Below are 18598 nucleotides of genomic sequence, written 5' to 3' on the forward strand. Positions count from 1 at the left end.
TGTCAAAATCAAGTACGAAAGTTCAAAGCATGACATTTACAACAAGTGAGCCAGTCTGAAGTTGATTGAAGCATTCAAAAAGTGTCAGCGAAGCATTAAATCAAAGCAGTGGTCATCAAGCAAGTGTGAAATCAAGGGTTCAAGAAAGCAAGCAACAGTACAAGCGAGCCTCAATTCAAAGTGAGCAAGCTAACATGGCGACACACATTCAACTATCCCAAATTATTAACAATTTGATTTTATCATCAGCGGGTGCCATGGTGAACATCAATAAAACAACTATTGCTGATATTGTAGTGCATCTTCAACATGCACATGAAATGATTGAGTTCCTTGAACTGGAGTCGCAACTACAAAGAACTGAGTTGCTAGAGAAGAGTGATGCTTCCAATTCTTTGAACAATACAAATATAGTTGAAGATTCCAAGTCACTGATCCAACCACCTTCAAGTGTCAAAGTGGTCCCTAATCCAGTTCAACTTTCTTCCAAACCAATCATCAAGCCATGGGAAGAAATCCAAAGTAACAAAAATCGACAAGGCTTAGGATATGTCAAAGATGATGCCAAATTGCATATCCTAGATTATTCAAGGCCCATTTAGTTTGTAACTATAGGGTTTCTTACACAAATCACATCAGCTAGTTTTGAGAAACTTGCAGACAAACAAACATGCACACAAACTGAAGTTCCAGTCAAATTAAAATGCCTTCATTGTCAAAGAACTGGTCATCTGGAAGATTAGTGTTTTGATATCCGTCCTTGTCACCATTGTGGCAAGTCAAATCATTCATCAACATAATGTAGCAAACAACAACAATCAAGCAGATTGAAGATAAATTATGCATGGATTGATCCCTGGGAATGGTCAACCACGGTCAGAAGATTTTATAAGTTTTACAATTGAATTCACTCACACATATTGCAACCAACAGTAAAAATGAAGATGGTACTCCCATACAGTTGAATGGGGGAGTACACCAGTGAAACACTACTGCACTTGAAGGGGAGGAGTTTAGAATTCAAAAATAATTTGAAGAAAATTGTCTCTCCTTTCAGCTGATAAAGGGGGAAAAGTGTCAATGAAATTGACAATGGTTGTCAGACTGAGAGTCTCGACAACATCAGTGAAGTAGCCAATGGGAATTTTCAGTGGTTGTCAGACTGAAAGTCTTGACAACATCAAAAAAGCAGACAATGGGAATTTTTCATCAGCAAGTGAGTATAAAAAAAATTCTCCAGTTGGTGATCGATAACAAAGTCAGCCGTGAGCCGTTTTCCAACACAACAAAAGCAACAATGAGTTCTCAATATTTTTTCGGTGGAAAAGGGATGCTGATTGCAAGCAAAGGATATATGGATCATTTTATAGCTTGGCACATGATGGAGTTGTCAAGCGACATTGAGAGATGAATCAGACATGCAATTGATTCATGTTGTCTTAAGATTTGAGCTTTTTCATCATCCAGCTTTGGCGGATTTTCAGGCAAATGTTTTTTGAGGATCAACTTGAGAACTTGAAGAGGGTTCCTTATTATTATTTTGGATTTATCATTGGGGGGGAATGTTAGGCTCACTCTCATAATAAAACAATTATAAATCCAAATATCATAATTTAATAAATCAAATATTGAGAATTAGGAGTTAGGTCCTCAAACTAGGGAGTTTAGTTAGGATGACAGATTCTCTCCAACTAGTTCTCCTAGATTAGTGTTTTGTTGAGAAAATTTCTCAACCATAGTGTCAAAGATAGACATAATATCTCAAGACCAACTTCCTCATGTATTTATTTGTACTATTATCATTCTTTATACATTGGATTTATTAACAATGAGAATGTGAGGAATGTTATAAGGTTTAGGCCTTTTCTGCCATGTCTGGTTGTTGTTTATGTCTGTTATTTATTTTATGAGTGTGAGTGAGTGTGTTATTATTTGTGTGTTAGTTTCCTTCATTTATCCTTATACTTGCATGACAAAAAGTAAATTATAACCACATATATAAAAAAATTAAACATGGCAAACTAACTAGCCCTTTTTCTCCTCTGATGCCGATTCCATGGGTGTCAAATCCTTGATAGTTACTCTAGGAATTTTAGAAAATTCCATGATGCATGGAATTTTTCTTTCGATTATGTCCAGTCTAATGTCCTGCATATAGTGTTGAAACTGAATTCTCTGCAAATCATGTTTGTAGCGTGGCATCTTTTGGAAAGAGACTTCCATCCCCACCAATATCTATTCCATGGCTTTACCCAACAGGCCTTTCATTAGCTAGTAGAGGTATAATGTATGCTTGAATTTGGTTATGCTTCATCTAGTATTCCGAGGGTCTAGGACGAGTGTAATCCAATTCTCTATATCCTCCTCTGTCTCACTGCCATGCTTTATCTCCTCTTCACATTCTTCTACCAAATTCTAGATTCCTTCATCCATTCCCTCTCGGTATGTTACAACTTCTTCACTGATAAGATGATCTACTGATTCACTTCCTTTGCGGGGCTCTGACGGGATCAAGTCCTTACCCTTTCCAGGGTGCCCTCACTAGCTGGGCCATATCATAACTATTCGATACTTGTTCACAGGAAATATTTATTAATTAAGAGAACTGTACCATATTATAACATTGGTTATTGTCCTTACCGTAATTATGATTATCATCATTCTCCCTATTCATTTATTTTTTCCAATTTCTAGCAGTAGTAGGGACCAGATGGGAGGAGAGACAGTCCTTAGAAAGGGATGAACTCCATATCCCTTATTACTTCTCACCCTTCCCTCCCCATTTCCTCACATACTTAGTATGGTTGACAATCCCCAGCCAAGGCCATGCAAGTGATCCTAGCCTTCGCCCAAGAGGCTTCCCTCCTTGGAGTATAGTCCCATTCCCCTCTGCCAAGTAATATAGACAATTCCTCTATCGTTATCATGCCAATCATCACCGACAAGGATCCTAGTTGGTCTCTTAGCATAGTATTTTATCCAAATTCCGCAGAATTTTCCATGGTTACAGCCGTTGGTCCATCCTCCTACCTAACATATTAGTTGGCCTTTGGTACCCTTAGCGTAGATTTTGGTACCCCAAAATCTAGCCCCACTTTGCCCATAGTATGCAAATCCTGGGTTCCCATTGCCACGCAATGCAAGGTCCTCACAGCCAGAGGCAAGGTCAATTCCCAATAGGCTCAAAACAAACACTCCTAGCCAGACTATTTCCACTTCATGCGTCCTCCATTTCCCCAAACATTTCCCCCAATTACCCTTCCCAAGTATCTCCCACTCCCCAAGGAAGAATCAAGGCAGCTTGACATTTCAAAGGAGGTGAAGAGCCAAGATACATACCCGTTGTTGCTCTAAGGTTGATGTTGTTGGTGTCTTCACCTTCCCTCTCTTCCGTTCTAGCTCCTTAGATCACAAGACAAATTACAATCCTTACTCACCTCCCTTGCCTCAATTTCTATACTTCCATCCTCTCCCTTGCCATCTCTACCATCTTTCCCACCACCCTTGCATATACTCATGCCAAGGGCCATCGTAACCATCACTCTCAGTGTGTTGGGGGCAATGGTACATAATTCAAGTATACTCTTCATTATTGTCCACAGGCACTTCCATCCACCAACATGCACCCTGATCGGGGTTAATCATGATCAATTATTATTATTATTATTAAGCATGGACAATTATTATTTTTTTCTTCTAGAGGCAAGAGAACTTCTCTGTCTACGATTAACGGCACCATGGCCTCTTATCATTTTTCCCTTTCTACACCTGGATATTTCATAGTGTACATGTTCATGGGAAAAATTCCATGTGGAAGTTAGAAAAAAGAGGTATTCTATTTTACATTGGAATTTCACACAATGATTTTTAAATATCTTATGATAGTTTTATCTTAAAAAATTCTCATTGGTTTAATGCTTTTCCTTCTACAAGTAGTTTCATTTGAAGTATGTTTGTATACACTAGGACTCTAAAACCTCTAGTTCATTCCAAGACTTTGAAAAATTTACTCCTTTTAGTGGTATATTCATATCTTATTCTTAGGGTACTTTTCATTCAATTTACTTGGGTTTTCTTGAAAGCTTTTTCCTTATGTTTAAAACTTCTATTCGATTCCTCATTCACGTACCCAACATAGTCTCGAGCAAATATTTTGTCCTGTAGTTGTACTATAATGGATATGGTAAGTTTTGATTTAATTTGTACTTACAATTTCACTCTTACTCTTGTGTTTTACTAGTCAATATAGTTGTGAGTGTTATTTTTAACGATGAATACCCTCAGTTATAGTAGATAAATGGTCTATGGAATTTTGTTTTTTCTAGACTATAAAAATTTCCTTTTCAATTCAAGATAATTTGTGAAAAAAAAATTGCACTTGGGTAATTGTAGTTCTTATCCTACTATGGCCATGGTGAAGATATTAATTTGGCTCATATTTGATTTAGATTTATGAATGAATGAACTAAAAAATAGATATAAACAAAAACACAGAGCTACAATGAAAATGAAGCTTCAATTAATTAATAACAAAATACAGAAAATTGTTTACATGCATAATGGAAATAAACTAGCTTAGACGATGGTAGCATATCTCTGAAAAGAGATGTGGTGGCTACATGATTTCTAAACTATTCTACAAAGAGGCCCAAAGGCCTATTTATTATTGAGAAACAATTAAAACCCATAAACATAAGAAAAACTAACCCTAGAATATGAAGAACCAAACATTCGTGGGCCTGGATGGGGGAAATTGGTTCATCAACTTCATGAGGTCCTAACTTTGCAATACCATATTTGTTTGACATGTATGATACGTCGTTAATAATATATATCGAGGACTATAATTTTGACTGAAAGACACTATTGCAAACTTTGGTTCTCCCATTTTCCAAAAACTGTTGTTTAGGTCCACAAAAAGGCTGCAGAAGTCGAGGACCCTATAAACTACGAAAAATAGTAAATTGTGAAATAATTGAGGAAACTAAAAGAAACAATGGTGGAGGTCCAAGTTGAATAGGTAGGTGGACACCAATATCATTGTCGATTAGTTCTCCCTCTCAGGAAGGAATGGTCCCTATTGTGTTGAGTTCCTCTATGAGATGGGGGAAATTCTATTGAATTTGGTCCCTACTGAGCAACTTACCATGGTGCAGGAGTTGGCCAACTTTGACAACCTGATACAGTTTGATAGTTTGCCGGAATGTTTTTGTGATCTGTATATCCATAATGTGATTAGTTGTATCTTGTTCCATGCAGTCTAGTTTTATATATATTTTTGTTAACTATTTTGCAATTCTTTATGTGTCCAACAATTGTTGAAAGTATCACCAAAGGTACTCCACATTAAACACTCAGTGTAGGCCAAATAATGGGAGAATGTTTAGATGAAAGGAATTGTCTCCCACAACGTTTTTGATGGTGTAAGGCCTATATCAGAGTGGTTTAAGCTTCGATTGGGCTCTAGAAAGGTGTTCTTTCTGCAAATGCAACCAAACTTTATCATGCACCTGAAACTTTTGTGGCATCTAATGTTGATCATGCCACTCCTTGCACTTGGAATTAAACTTATCTAAGATGTTGTGTACATGTTGGCAAATTTATTAGATGCATTCAATAAACTGTGTTTCTTATCAACCTTGTACTATACATGTGAAAATTATGTCTATGTAGTTGAATGAGGCATGGAAACATCAATCAGACACAATGGTTGAAATCTTAGACCCACTTGAAAGGGACATCGACCAGTTGAGCTATGGAGAGATCTATTGTAATTGTTTTGCACATAAGGAATGCCCTCATCCCAATTTCGTGGATGCTTGGAGTTGTACATGCATAGTATGTGCACTATTATCCTGTTGATGACCTCTATATTGAAATTATACTAGGGATGGAATGTAGTCAACTTAGAGAGCTTGATGTCCAATAATGTCCAGAGGATCAACAAGGATGTGCTCATGAACCTCCTACCCCAATCTGATATAATTATCTACAGGATCCTAAAGTGTACCCATACTCATTCAAAGAAGAGTTTGGCAGTTTCCTTTGTGGTGATACTCTTCTTGCAATCAACCAATATATCCATCTTATAAAATATATCCACAAACACAAATACACAGTCATTACCAACCTTGGTATAAGGAGGCTCGGCAAATATTCCATGGAGATGGATTCTCAAGGCCACCTAAGAGTAGGAAGAGGATTGTATAGGCATTTCTTCTTTATTTTCCAACATCTGTTAAAGTTTTCACTAATAAAAAATACTTTTGTAGCATAACCACAATTTTCGCTAAGCCAATGTGTCCTACAAATCGACTGTAGTGTGCCTCCAAAATCAAGTTGACACACTCACTTGAATGAACACAAAGGTGGCCTCGGTACCATGATAATAGATCATGGGGGTGGAAATATGAAATTTTCTTGCCATCCACTAGCATATACGATGTAGTGGAAACCTATGGATTGTTTTTTTACAGTTGCGGCCATCCAATGTCTCATGGTGACAAGAGTTGAGAATAGTTGTTAATGTTGCAACTCGGGGCCAAATGAGGCAATCTGCAACATGATTGGTTCTACCCTTATTTTATTTAATGTTAAAGTGGAATTGTTTCATATTTTTATACCACTTATGATGTTGATCATTCTACAACATCCCTTGTGTTTGTATAAAGTAAATAAGTCAGTGTTCTATGTGGATGACTGTATCCTTCCTCAAAATGTAATGTTTCCATTCTCGGAAAACCTGCATGATATAATACATCTCTTAATAATATTTAGGGCATTTCAAGATGATGCAGGAGCATCTGGCCAACAGGGTGAAGACCGAGAGAGGGAGAACACAGTTTCTGAAGAAGATTGGGAATGAAAAACAGTTCACTGAACGGACAACAAGTCTGTCAAGTTCCTATGTTTTTTTTGTTTTATTTCTTTCATGGTCAACTACAGTATTAACTTCTGTTATTTTAAATTTCTGTTCATTATATTTAAAATGTTGTAATAGGTCCTAGTTAGACACGTTAAGAGTAGATTAGTGTCGATAGGTGATTAAAACAACGAACCCCTATGGTAGAAAGGTAGACAAAGTAAACTAATTGATAGTCAAGAAAATCATGCCTATAGTAACTGCAAAATAAACTGTAATTGAATAACTACCAGCAATTATCAAACTGTCTGGAAACATTGTATAAAAAGACAAGCAAGATAACCCAGAAGGGTTCAACAGCGGAGCATTTGCATGAGAATAATAAATATACATTTTTTCCTTCATCTTATTGAGTGCACGAGCAAATAAACTGTTCAAATATATATGTCCTCAATAACAAAAATCTACATGTACAGTGTTGTATAATCATTCCATTTCATTTAAATGCAACAACAGTGTTTTAAAGTATCCAAGAATCTACTAACTGGCCGAGACAAAAGTGAACACAAGGCGGAAAGAACCAGCACCCACAGAGGGACAAACTAGACCACCACAGCAACCGGGTAAGCCGCCAGAACTATCTGTGAACGAGTTGATATATCACTTTATATTACATTGTATTTTCTACATAAAAATTACATAGACTGTGCATCGAGAGTTCACCGAACAGAGTTGCAAACGACCCACAAAACCCTCCTATGTTACGACTAAGGGTTTGGTAAACCCAGAAAGTCCAGACTCAACAGATAAACCAACAGTTCACATAACAAGCGATTGCAAACGTGACCAAGACCAAAAACCATTTCAAGAAAGTAAAACGAGAATAGAACTACCCGGGAGGAATTGACAGAAGCCCTTGCGAAGACACGGGAGCCGGCCACACCTGCAAACGAAACAGAAGGTGGAGGGTCAGGGTTTCTTCCCAGCAAAAACCCTTGCACAAGAAATTGAAACTATAACGCTGTAAATACAAAACCCTGAGTATGGAGAAGGTGCAATAACCATACCTGACAGTGTGTCAGAATAGAAGGCCAACAGAACCCGAAACATAGACCCTATCCACAGAGGGGCTGCGGAACGTTAGTTCCAGCGCAAACAAAGGAAAAGGAATGATATCATGAACCGATGACATACCTTGTCCATAGAGCCGAGCGCCGGAGAAGAACCAAACTGAAAGTCCATTGACCTATGCATCTGTCAACTGAGTGGGCCAGACATTATACACCATAGTCATTCACCACAGTTTTGCTAAGAAGGCCTGTCCCGACAGTATCCACAAAAGCAAACCAAGAAGTGTTCTTACAGTCATGAAAACGAACTGAACGCACGGTGGAGTCACAACAACTTACCAACACAAAACCAGGAGCCGAATAGACAGACTCACATAGTAATGACCAGACATAGCTGAGCAACATTATTTCACCACAGAACCGACGAAAATCCAACAGGGTTTCACCACAGACAGAGACAACCCAGAGGCGGAGCCAAAACCATACAGAGACCGCAGAGACCAAGCGACGAAGGTAAGAATGATGGTAAAGGCGCGAACCGGGCAACAAAAAGTGAGGTAGGGTTTGCCAGATTCGAGGAGGGAAGTTTTCCAACGGAGGATCAACACCAGGTACAATGAGTTAATTGTTAATTAAACCAAAATCAATTTGCAATTAGCATATATCCGAGCCATTTTAATAGCGTAGGTCCACGTAAGCTGAGATAAGGCGGGACCACGTGGGCTGGCCCCATCACAAGATTCTATAGGAAATCATGTCACTATGATACGCGATCAGATGCCTTTGTTGGGCGAGAACTGCACCAATAGCATAGTCGAAGGCATATGTATTAATTTATAATGGTGTTTGTAGGTCCCGAAATATGAGTATAAGTTCATAGTAGAGGTTGTGATGCAACTCAACAAAGGACTTCTATTGGGACATAGACCAAAAAAAAATCTTTTACTCTGCCCTTGGTAACCTGACTGAGAGGCCAAACGATATGAGAGAATCCTAACATGAACCTTTGACAAAAACTGGTAAGACCTAAAAATATGTGAAGGTCTGTTAGAGTGGTTGGGTTTGGCTAATCCTGAATTACTTGTATCTTAGTCAGATCAACATGCACATCTTGTTTTTCAATGATATACCCTGATAGTAGACCTGGCTCATGCTAAAGGTGTATTTCTCCAAGTTAGCACATAGTTTGTGTTGTCACAGGGATTGAAGGACCTCCCGAACGTGTTGCCGTTTTTGTTCCAAAATCTTGAGGAAGATGCGGATGTCCTCTAGATATACAATCAAGAACAAGTTGGTGAAGCGTTCCAAGATTTCATCCATCAGCCTCATAAAAGTTGCAGAGGAATTTTTTAACTGAAAGGCATGGCTAACCACTCGAAATGGCCCTCCTTAGATTTGAAGGTGATCTTCCATAATTCTATAGGTTCTGTTGGCTCCTGATTATAGACATAATTCAAATTGATCTTTCTAAAATGCTTGGCACCCTTGATCTAATTAATAATGTCGTCAATTTGTGGGATTGGTTACCTATTCCTGATAGTGATTTTGTTTAGTCCCCAATAATCAATGCAGAGCCTCCACGCTCCATCTTTCTTTTGCACAACTATAATTAAGGTCCCACAAGTTGAGGAACTTGATCAGATGTGCCTTTTTTCAAAAACTCGTAGATTTATTGCTTGATTTCTTCATTTTCTAGAATGGAGTGGTGGTATATCGACCCACTGGGTACAGGGTCTTTGGGAGTCAGATTGATTGAATTCTTGATTTGGCAGTGCGAAAAGGTTCCCTTGTGGGTGAGGAGAACATGCCACTATGTTCTTCCATGACCTTAACCATCTATTTCTTCTACGTGGGGAACCCTTCCACAGGCCATGGATGTGGCCATTATATTCCCCTTTCTTTGAGAACGAATAATAAAGGAAAAAATTTCCCGATCTTAGAGAAGATCTTATTGCATTTCTTAGCAGAGATCAAAGAGATGATGGTAATCAAGGTTACATTTGGTATCCTATATAACTCATTTCCCAAAGTAATAATAATAGTGTGAGGACTAGATTCATACACAACATGATGTTTCCACAAGTATGGCTGGCCTAATAACACATCAAAAACTTCATAAGGAGAAACATCACATAGTACCTCATTTGTGAAAGGCATGGTGTTATATGGAGGGGAGTATTGTTGTTTGACATAGAGATCTCACCCTTGGTGGAGCCATCCGATGGTGTGTTATTATAGGTGTGGTGTGTTCAGTTGGCCTAGTTGATTCACAACCTATGTTGAAATAGGGTTATTTTCGCTCCCGCTATCAATAATGAAATGCAATGAAGAACCCTTCACCCACATCTATGATTAGAAGACAATCTCCCCCTCCCCTCGATCTTTGGGTTCACTCTTCTGCAACTTGGTGCTGGAAATGGTGGTATTGGTTCTCCGTCAATAATAGGCTTCCCCCTGTCATTCTTGTCATCACTCAATAATTTCCAAAGGCTGTGAAAGAAACCCGAAGGTAACCACAAAACTGCTTGCAAAGGTGGGATCCATCCCTTCCACCTTTAGAGAGGGATCTCTCTATTGGATTTAGATTTTTTGTTTTGAGATATTAGGCTAGTTATTGAGTTTTGAGTTTGGTTTTTTCAAAGATTCGGTTGAAACTACAAGGACAGTCGATTGGAAAATGGAGTCATAAGTCTTAGGGTGATCAAACACAAGAATGACAGAACAAATGTAATAGGGCAAGGTAGGCAAGCTTTTGGATCTATCTAGCATTTTGGGGTTGAATGGGATAAAAAGAATTAGATTCAATTAAATATAGAACATGCTAGGATGATTTATATACTTAATATCATAGTGAAAACATGAATATTGTTTATAAAATAGAGAAGATTGTATTCAAACAAATTCAACCCTTAATCTTCTTTAAAAAAAGAGACAAAAACATATGGAAAACAATGAAAATAACAAATTTACATGAGAGGAAAATTTACCAATTACCCAACACAAGAATCATGGAACAAACTTTTTGTATTAATGGAATTGATCACTTCATTACATGCACATCTTTACATCAAGGAGTTTCTTTCGACAGACGAGTTCGAAGCCTTTGTACTACAACATATGAAGTATTTATACAATTTCATCAAAATATCTTGATTTTGAATATCAAGATGTTTGTACAAAATATCCTAAAAAAATGTTTACAAAAATAGTACAAGAACATAGGAAAATTAAACTGTTGAAGCTCTCTGGCACTAATTTCAAGGATTCTAGTAATGACTTGGACTGAAAAGGTTGTTTCTTTATTATTGAAAATGAATACCTATTTACTCAAGAATCTAGTATAATCTATTCCATCTATCTTCATCTGGGGTGGAGAACCGAATTAACTTTCTATAGGTTTCATCCACTCGAGATATTTTTGGAAAGTGGGCCTGACTATAAACATGTGTTTTATTTCATGTCTGATAAGTAAGTCAAACTTCAAACCCTCCATGAAACACAATTAGAATTTCATAAAAAGGGATTACAGGCTTATGTGTAGAGTTGTCTACATTACTTAGTGTAATGGATCGAAAAGATTATGAATAATACAGACAATTAAATAATCAGAAAGCACAATAATAATAACACATCAACACAGCCAAAATGATAAAGGAGTTCACCAGAATTCCTGGCTACATCTCCTAGTCCTAGCTTCTAGTGTTGACCTCTATATTATGTCTTCAAAACAATTGTTACAAGTGTGAGCTCTAAAACAAAGTCTCAAACACTGAAATGGATCTCACCATTGAGTTCCGCTCGAATCCTCTAGTTGAAATGAGTATAAACACGACCGTACTGGTCACTTTGACCTCCAGACCCCCTGGAATGGTTTACAATACAATCTATCAAATTTTTGTATTACAGTGTTTTTATAACACCTTTTAGTTACAATTTCCATGAAACATGGAAACAATATGTTTATAGTAGAAACATATTTAAAAACAAAAGGATCAACGGGTGCATGTGGACCTCGACCATCCGGCCTTTCCCCAGTGTTGATCTTGAGAACAACCCATCTGACGGCTGTCGCGTCCCACTCCTCAACTGATCCAGACAACTTGCACTGTTGATCTGCTCTAAACAATCTGACAGTTGTTGCTCGGTCTTGTGCTTCAACTAGCACGTTCGCTATTTCTCCAAAGGCACACCATAAAGTCATTTTTGGGAGGCTACATGTCGCTCGTTGAGTGGAATTGCATGCTCCTGGTCTAAAACTGCTTCCTGCCTTGAAGGTATGTGATAACCTATTTACTGCCTTCCTTCCAGAACTCAAATAGTTTAGCTCTTTTTGTATAGATATATCACGTCCGTTTTTCCAGATAACATGCTTGCATGTTTCAATGAGATATTCGTCGATCTTCTTTGATCAAATGATCGTTGTTCTTTAACGTTGCTCCTCATTGCCTAAGGTCTGAACTAACTGTAGAATACCACATTATCTATGGTACTAACATCATCAGGTACCTGTGACTCTTTCCTGGGTTGCCACATGTCCTGCTGATGTAGGTTTTGACCTTTTGACTTGAATCTTTAATTTGATCCCATTTCCTTATCCAAAATCGAATTTGCATGCGGTTTGTACCGTTAGATTTGTTTCAACAAGATCTTCAACCTTGTTCCACTTTCACCTATATTTGAAGACTTTAGATTTAGAGGCCATGCTAGATCCATTTTGGATCACTCCCCTCTGGAAGCTTTTGGTCCACCAAAAGTTGGTTTTTAGCTATTGAGTAAGTGACGATAAATTTTCTTCACTTGTCCAATTTCTATCCATCATGCTTTACTTGGATTTGTACCTTTGAGTCCAACTCTCGGGTACTCAACATCCCCTCGTCATGAAGTTCTTATCCTCCTATCAAGAATTGTGTCCTTCTGTAACTCATTGAGATTCTAAGGACACAGATCCTCAATGGAAGGCAATTGACCTTGCTCTTTAGGATCTTCAATCATTGAAGGTTCATATGATCTCAAGTTTTCAACATTAACGACTGAATAGATTTGCATATAAGTTGGTAGATCAAGGCAAAAGGCATTTTCACCACTTTTATCAAGTATTTTAAAAGGACCATATGTAATTGGTTTCAACTTCTTACCTTCCCCTTGCAGTCTTTCCTTGCTGATGTACAACCAGACTTGATCACCAACTTGAAAACTATGCTCAACTTGATGCTTGTCATGTCGTGCCTTATACTTGCCTTGAATTATTTCCAACTATTCCTATACTTCCTTGTGAATTTCTTGCATTTGTTCAATGAACTTAGTTGCTTTTTCCACATCATTGTGTCCATCAACTACTATGTCTTTACCAAAGACAAAATCCAAGGGAGAATTTGGTATAAAAACAAAACAAGTCTCAAAAGGAGACCTCTAAGTAGAAGAATGCTTGGCACGATTCTAAGCATGCTACACATAACACAAATGCTCATCCCAAAGCTTGGGATGCTTGCTGCAATATCCTCTAAGCAACTGTATCACTTTCCTATTGACCACTTATGTCTGACCATTTGTTTGTGGATGAAATGTTATGCTCTTCTTTAACTTGGTGTCCATTAACTCCCATAGACTTTACCAAAATTTCCCAACATATCAAGAATCTCGATCAGATACAATAGAAGTGGGTAACCCAAAATGAACCCATACATTTTGAAAGAACAACTTTGTAGTTTTTTTAGTTTTTATCTATTTATTACATGGTATAAGAATACACATTTTACTGATCCTGTCCAGAATTACATACAAATAATCATGACCTTTTCTACACTTTGGCAATCCCCCAACAAAATCCATGGAAATACTTTCCCAAGGACGAGAAGGAATTGGAAGTGGAGTACACAAGCCTAATTTTCTATTACTGGGCGTGCTTGTAGCACACATAGTACACCATTTGATATATCTAGAAACTATCTCATGCATTCGTGGCCAATAACAAGACCTTTACAATTGTGCAATTGTTTTACTTATACCAAAATGACCTGATACGAGAGAAGTATGTGCTTCTTGAATTATGTTAACTTTTTCAGTTTGTGGAATGCATAACTTTCCCAAATGATATAATAGTTTGTCCTTTATATAATAATCTAATTCTTCTACTTGCTTGTCAAGACTCAAAGTTTCATATACATCCTTAAAATCTATATCTTGAGCATATTGTTGAATATATCTTTCATGGACTACTGAATTTTTCTTAAGTATAGTGGATTCATTTATGATTGGTCTTAATAATATTTTTGCAACCTTATTATGTATGCCCTTCATATATCTGATAATAAGATGAAATTGTTGTAGAAAAACCATCCATCTGAAATGCCTTGATTGCTGCAATTTAGTTTGTGAGTGTAAATATTGAAGTGGTTGATGATGTGTGTGTATTATTGTTTCTTTACCCATTATATAATGTTTCCAATTTTTAACACTCTGTACTAATGCATACAATTCTTTATCATATGTAGGATAGTTAACTACTGCAGAAGTAAATGTCTCAGAATGAAAGCATATAGGCTTTTTGTGTTGCATCAAAGCTTCTCCCATGGCATAGTCACTTGCATCAGTCACAATCTCAAATAGATGTTAAAGATCTGGCAGTGGTAGTATTGGTGTTGTACTGATCTTTTCATTCAAGGTGTCTAAGGCTTTCTGTTGTTTGCCTCCCCACTGGAACACTTGTTTCACACTTTTCAAATCATGTAAAGGAGCTGCAATCAATGAAAAGTTAAGCAATAAGGTTTCTCTAATATTGTGTTGCCCCTAAGAAACTTCTGTAGCAGATTTTGGCTTAGGCTAGTTCATGATGACTTCAACCTTAGAGGGATCTATCTTCAATTCACCACCCCCTACAATATAACCCAAACAATTTAAAGATGTGCTGCCAAATTCACATTTCGACAGTTTCACATAGAGATTTTCTCTCTTTAAAACATCTAAAACCTTCTTTACATGATTTACATGTTCATCCCAAGTCTTACTAAAAACAAGAATATCATCTAAATAGGCTATTAAAAAATCATCAATAAATGGTTTAAATACATCATTCATGATTCACATAAAGGTAGAAGGAGAATTAGTTAAGACAAAAGGAATAACCAACCACTAATAAAGTCCTTGCTTCGTCTTAAAAGCAGTTTTCCATATATCATGTTCAGCAACTCTGATTTGATGGTAGCCGCTTCGCAAGTATAATTTAGAAAAGTAAACTACATCTTTTAATTGATCTAATCAATCATCAATACAAGGAAGAGGATAATGATTCTTGATTGTAATTTTATTTAGTTCTCTAAAATCAATGCACATTCTCCACGAACCGTCCTTCTTTCGCACCAATACGATTGGTGATCCACATGGTGATGTGCTTGGTCGTATAAACCCTTTATCTAGCAACTCCTGTACCTACTTCTTTGTCTCTGCATAATCTAAAGCTGATAACCTGTGCATTCCAATGTTAGGTAGTGGAGAATATTACCACAAATAAATATCATGTGCTATCTCCTACTTGGGTGGAAGACCCTAAGGCTCTTTAAACAGAATATCATAATCAGAAACAAATTTAAATAAATCTTCTTTTTGTCTATGGTTACAACCTTGGAATGCATCAGATTTATAAGGATCCTTTACCTTTACAATCGTTAGTAAAAATTGCTTACTTGAATTGACTATTATTTTCATCTGTCCTGAGTTTATGAGAGAGAAGTTATCTTTAATTTTATGAGCTCTTAAAATATGCTCAATTCCATCCTTAGTGAGTTGATACTTATTTTCAGCCTGATAGAAGATAGCATTTCTATCGTACATGTATGGACTCCCTAAAACAATTCCACATATGCCCAATGGGACTATGTCTAACTCAACCTCATCTACAAATGTTGACCCAATAGTAAACTGAAGTTTACATTGTCTCATAACTTGTAGCTTTGTTTTATCCCACACCGAACCTAATAGATATGGACTCTTATGAGGTTTTGTTTCTAGACCCAAATTCTTTACAATTGTTTTAGAAATCAAATTTACTTGTGACCCACTATCAAAAAATTTAGTGTGCTTGGAAATGAATCTAATATGAAATAGCTCATTTCTTTTCCTCTCATTACTTTCATTATCAATAGAATGTGAAGAATTACTTTTAGATGCTTAAGGATCTTTACCGTTTATACCTGTGGTTGTAACTGTTGTTTCATCACATGAGTCTCACTCCAAGTCCTTCTGTATAGCAACAACATTCTTTCGTACTTTACCCCCAAACCTCTTAGGCTTTAGTTCTGGATGAAAATACCAGCAGTGTGCCTCATCATGTCCTTCTTTCTTAAAATGAGTGCATGAATATTTTTCCTTCTGTACAATGTTTTTTTCCTCTCCTTCCATTCCAATTTCTTCTTTGCTTTATTCTTTTTCTCAAAATATTTTGATGACTTCCCAATATGTGGGTTTACATTTTTACCTCTAGCCTCTAGATGAGTCGCTTGGATAGATACATCATCTAAGCTAGTTGTATTAAACATAAGCATAGTATGCTTCAAATAACTATAAATACCACCTATATATTTTAATAATGTTGCTGGTGAATCCAATGAAATACCTAATGTTAAATCTCTTTTGCGAAATTCTTGAGTATAACTCTATACACTTTGACCCTTCAGTTGAATTAGTGTCTTCCAACTCAGCATTGCATGCTGCATGTAAGCTAAAGGATACAATTTGTTTTTAATGGTAGAAACAAATTCATTCCATGTTGAAATGCTTTTACCATGTTTTTGAAGACTTGCTTGTGTCTTGCCTTCCCACCACACAAGTGTGGTTCCTCCCAGATGAAGGCTAGCTAGCTGAATCTTATTCCTTTTTTAATAGACTTTCTGCTCCTTGAAATATACATCAATTTTCCTTATCCAATTATCTAGATTTTTTGCAATAAGTTCTCCCTCATAAATTGGAAAATCAAACTTTACATCTAATTCGATCAAAGAGGATTTATTTTTCTTCTTCTTAGAATAAATAGTTTTATGAGAAGACAATGATGATGACAATGATGGTGATGATGGAGGAGATGGTGGAGGCTGTATTCCTCCTTTTCCTTTGTCTTCCTTCTCTTCTTTCTTTGGAGGTACAAAGAGAAAAGGTTCCTCTACTCCTTTGTTTGGTCTAGGTGATGAAGTGCCTTCACCTCTACCTTTCTTAAACTCATGATACATCTCTTCCACCATGGCATGTATCATCATGAAGTTGTCCAAGCACTGGGATTTTGACCCAAGTTGAGCTTCATCTTCCATCCTTCTTCTTGAATAGACTCTTCCAATCTCTGGATTTTCCTCAACAAGTTCTCCTTCACCTTGTTCGAGCCTTAACCTAGTCAGCATTCAAATCTCTACACAAACATGTCAAACCTTAAAAGCCTTACACTCTGATACCACTTGATCTAAATTTGATAAATAGGGATTACAAACTTATGTGTAGATTTGTCTATCTTACTTAGTGCAATGGATCGAAAATATTGTGAATAATAAAGACAATTAAATAATCAGAAAGTGCAATAATAACATATCAACACAACCAAAATGATAAAGGAGTTCACCAAACTTCTTGGCTACATCTCCTAGTCCTAGCTTCCAGTGCTGACCTCTATATTACGTCTTCAAAATCATTGCTACATGTGTGAGCTCTAAAATGGAGTCTCAAACATATAAATGGATCTCACCACTGAGTTCTGCTCAAATCCTCGAGTCAAAATGAGTATAAACATGACCATACTGGTCACTCTGACCTCTAGACCCCGTGGAATGGTTTACAATACACTCCTCTGTCAACTTTTTGTATTACAGTATTTTTATAACACATTTAGTTACAATTTCCATTAAACTTGGAAACAATACGTGTATAATAGAAACAACCTTAAAAATGGAAAGACCAACAGGCGCAGGTGGACCCCATCTTTCCAGCCTTTCCACGGTGCTGATTTTGAAAGAAAACCATCTGACGATTGTCACATCCCACTCCTCAACTGATCTAGAAAACCTCCAGCATTTATCTGCACTAAACAATCCGATGGTTGTCACGCAGTCTCACGCTCCAACTAGGATGTTCGTTATTTCTCCAAAGGCATGCCATAAAGTGTTTTGAGGAGGCCATGTGTCACTCGCTATGTGGAATCACATGCTCCTGGTCTAAAACCGCTTCCTTCCTTGAGGGCACGTGATAACCCATTTACCGCCCTCCTTCCAGAACTAAAAGAGTTTAGCTATTTTTGTATAAGTATATCACGTCCATTTTTCCATATAACATGCTTGCATGTTTTGATACAATATTCATCGATCTCCTTTGATCAGACGATCATTGTTATTTACCACTGCTCCTCATCGCCTAAGTTTTGAATCAATCGTAGACTGCCACATCATCTACTTTGCTAACATCATCATGTACCTGTGAGTCTTTCCTGGGTTGCCACATGTCCTGCTGACGTAGGCTTTGATCTTTTGACTTGAACCTTCAATTGGCTTCCATTTCCTTATCCAAAATTGGATTTGCATGTGCTTTGTACCGTTAGATTTGTTTCAATGAGTTCTTCAACCTTGTTCCATTTTAAAATGTATTTGAAGACTTTAGGTTTAGAGGTCATGCTGGATCCATTATGGATTAAAACATT

Source organism: Pinus tabuliformis, chromosome 4_2, assembly GCF_031772625.1.
Source record: "Pinus tabuliformis cultivar Carrire ecotype Pingquan chromosome 4_2, CPIR1, whole genome shotgun sequence".
Classification (NCBI taxonomy): domain Eukaryota; kingdom Viridiplantae; phylum Streptophyta; class Pinopsida; order Pinales; family Pinaceae; genus Pinus; species Pinus tabuliformis.